This window comes from Thalassophryne amazonica, chromosome 18 (genome assembly GCF_902500255.1).
Source record: "Thalassophryne amazonica chromosome 18, fThaAma1.1, whole genome shotgun sequence".
Lineage (NCBI taxonomy): Eukaryota > Metazoa > Chordata > Actinopteri > Batrachoidiformes > Batrachoididae > Thalassophryne > Thalassophryne amazonica.
Window position 1 is genome coordinate 3,134,216 of NC_047120.1, and position 3,651 is coordinate 3,137,866.

At 43.5% G+C, this 3,651-nt stretch overlaps 1 long non-coding RNA gene across 1 annotated transcript; it reads right to left on the bottom strand.

Moving 5' to 3' along the window:
• Positions 1 to 1,193: 1,193 nt before the first annotated feature.
• Positions 1,194 to 3,651, bottom strand: LOC117530257. The gene is made up of 3 exons (XR_004566266.1): positions 3,597 to 3,651; positions 1,868 to 2,131; positions 1,194 to 1,337 (listed from the first exon to the last, which is right to left on the bottom strand). It is a non-coding gene; the product is annotated as an uncharacterized LOC117530257 (long non-coding RNA).

A 3,651-nucleotide genomic window follows, 5' to 3' on the forward strand; every position in this document is an offset into this window, starting at 1 on the left:
TTTGGCATCCTCAAGAACAAAGTGCAATTTAACACTGATGCCTCTTCTGGATGACATGGTCTTTGTGTGTGCAGCATTGTACAATCTTCTCCCACCACTCGTGTCCTGGGAATAGCACTGCACGAGATCTAAACACTTGGTTTTTTTTTATATTTGTATGTGAAGTATTTTATAAGGAGACATTGCACATTTCAACAGTAATTCAGGGTTCTCAGTTTTGCATATATTTGTCATGGGATTGTTTCTTTATCACTAACCAATATGTTTTGTAGGTACTTATCCATATTTTTGTTTGAGTGTAAATATGGATTGTAACTTTATCATCCTCAATTAACAATTTTGGGGGGAAATGTCTGTAAAAACAGTTGTCCTCTTATTTATGTTAGAATTTTTGTGTGGCAGTGTGTATGCAACTCAGATGTAAAGTCTGTCCTGCTTCATCATATCTTGTGATTTCATAGCACCCATTTCAGTGAATAGTCATTTTGGGTACAAAACGGTTATTAAAATAGTTTCTATTTTTCTTGTTTGAATATTTCTTTGCCAATAGTCGCACCGTCATTCATCCATTCTCATTAAAATCACTTTTCTGAGACCCCAACAAATGTAAGGAATATTCATGAGATATCAACTAAGCTGACCAGCAAGTATTACAGCTACATTTATGTATTTAAATCATTTTTTCTAAGAACAGCGAGCCAAGCTAAACAAACAAGCTTTACTGTAAGCTGCAACAGCTAATGCTAACCATAGGCCACAGAGCAAAAGCTGTATCTTGTCAGTTGGTGGTGACTCAAGGTGCAACGTAATTTCTTTATTTCAGAGAGAATGTCATTTAAATGCAATTTTCAAGAAGTTCCCTCCTCAAAAGTTGCTCTAAAGTTTTTAATTACTCTTTTAATCATATCAATTAGTCTTCGTTTTAGACTGTTGTAATTATTGGGAAAAGCAGGGAGGTTGATTTGAAAAATCTCCTGAGTTATTTCCTGACACCTGTGCCTTTGTTCTTGGGAACTGGTAATGTGAAGTCAAATTGTTGCATGAGTTGGAAAAAGGAGCCAAGTGTTATGGTTAGAGGTTCAGACGGAACTGAACTGTTATAGGTGATGGACTCAAACACTGGGAGCAAGAACCAGAACAGCTTGTGAACGAAAGCAGATTTATTTATAATACTAAATAAATCAAAAGTGCTGAGCTGAGACAGGGCCCACATGTCGTGGTGGAAGTTCGGGAACTGCAGTGCACACAGGGACAGACTTGGGAGTCTGAGAACAGCTGGAGTCCTGGAGCATATTGAGCTGGGACTGGAGCCAGGAGGGACACACAGAGCCAAGGAACTAGGAGGATGGAGGAGAACAGAGGTGAGTGATTGCACTCGTAACACTGAAAGACTAACCACAAATGGTTCACTGAAGGCTTAAAGCAGGAACGTTCACAGTTCAGGAAATAAAATTCACTGTTGAGGGAATAGGATTCACTGTTCAGGAATTGTCCTCAGAGGTCGGGTCAGATGCTGTGCGTCTTATGATGCAGTTTCCATTAAGCTGGACTTGACTTTAGATACAACTTTGAGAGTTCTTAGTTCTGCATCAGAGCTCATACACTTCTTGGAATTAATTCTTGGAAACATGCATAGTCACAAATGAGCAGCATGAGAACGGGATCTCACAGACATGCAGGAACTAAACTGAAGCATGGCAGAACTACACGCTCTGACGTTGAGAGCAGATGAGTTCCAAAGTGACTTAGTGCTTGGTAGTGGCATGGGAGCCAGGAGCGTACACAACATGGAAGGCGCGCAGGAGGGCATCTGGAAACACTAGAAATAAACGAGCTCTAATACAGGAATTAGAGTTGGTCAGGTTACCTTGGAATGAGCTGTGGAAAGCTCAGATGTCGAGTGCATGGAAGCAGCAGGAATGTGGCACAGTCAAGGTCACGGAGAGCATATGTAAGGTTCACGGTGTCATGGACTTGGAATCACAGATTGCTCTGGCTGCATCACAGAAGACTGGCAAAGACTGAGCTCAGAGCCGGGGTTTAAGTAGCTGGCTCATAATCAGGAGCTCATGAATGTCAGGTGAGAGGAGATGATGAGCTGCAGATGTTCCTCGGCTCTGAAGTGCGCCACCTGGAGGGAAAACAGACAAAGTACACACAAAAGGTTAGACAGGGCAAAGGACCAAGGCAGACCATGACAGCAAGTGTGTGCCAGAGATACTTTGGGGTTCAGGTTTGATTTTTGATGTAGTGGCCTTTGTTCAGCAAGCACAGAACATCTGTGTCACATCTGGTCATTTAGCAGACAAGCTTCTGAATGAATTAGTTGGTGTGACCAAAAAGTGTGGATGCAGTATGGTGGACTTTGTATGTGATCACTATCCATCACGCAGCATTAAAAACTGAAGGAGAATGCAGGGCAGTCAGTGGGCTCAAGCAGTTAAAATCACTTGGCCTGAGCAGAAAACACCAAAGCAATTCGAGACGTTCTTGGCTGAGGGGTCAGATAAGGAAAACCTGATTGAATTTTTGTGCGAGTCTTGGGTGAAGTCCTGATACAGACGTCTTTGTGCCTCACTGACAGCAGCTCATGAAATCTTAGCTGCTGACTTGCTCTTCCTCACTGGTTCTGGAGATAACCGTTGAATCATCTGTATCTGCAAGCTTGCTGAAACACTTGGGAAGAAAAATGCAGAGAGCACTTCTCAACGTCCACACGTTCACTGATTGCAACTCTGAGTGTCTCCAAAGGAAAGGGCAAAGTAAAACCCCTCACCTTATTCCTTAAGTCAGAGGACTTTGTAACCTTGTTTGCTGAGTTGGACACAGAGTGGGAGACTTCAGAATCTGTACTGCCAACCACTGAGAGATTTGTTTGTGCAACGTATGACCAGAAGGAATGTTCAGATGTGAATGTTGCCAGGTATAGTTTGTTTAGGCGAATGTGTAGATCAGATTTTCCGTTGCTGCCTCCCAACCAGGATTGTCTGCTGCACCATGTGAAAAGTGCCAAACTATCAAGCAGTCATTCATAGTAGGTCCTTTCTGCCTAGCGGGACCATATTTTGATTACGGAAAACCAGTGGTGGTGTTATGTGTTGGACGCAGGACGGAGAACCGACCAGCGTTTGAAGGACCCAGTATGAAATAAGCAGAGCACGGTACAAAGGATAACAAAATTTAATGACATAACAGTGACGTGCTAAGTACAAACAAATGAGTGCGCGGTCTGGCGTGGTGGATAAGCGGTGCGCTCCTAGCAGCACAAACGGTCCGGAGCCAGAACCAGTTTGGACCCAAGGACCCCGCCGACGCCCCCCAGGTGGCCGCGATAAACCGAGTCTGTGAAAGAAGAAACCATCATGTGAGTCCACACTCCACACACAGAGAGACCACTCAAAGGTGTACATAAACAGCAAACACTTCCTGGCTTAATCACTAATCAGCTTCCCACCCTGCAGGCATGGAACACCCAGTTCACATTATCATTGCAGTGGAAGCTGATTAAACGACTAACATAACAGCTCAATATAATAAGGTGTGAGGGACACCACATTTACTGACTGTACAAATGTTAGTCACAAAACCTAACGTACCTCAGGAAGTGTGCTGACGAGCGTGAGACCTCACCCCCTCCTCTTTCACAGACCA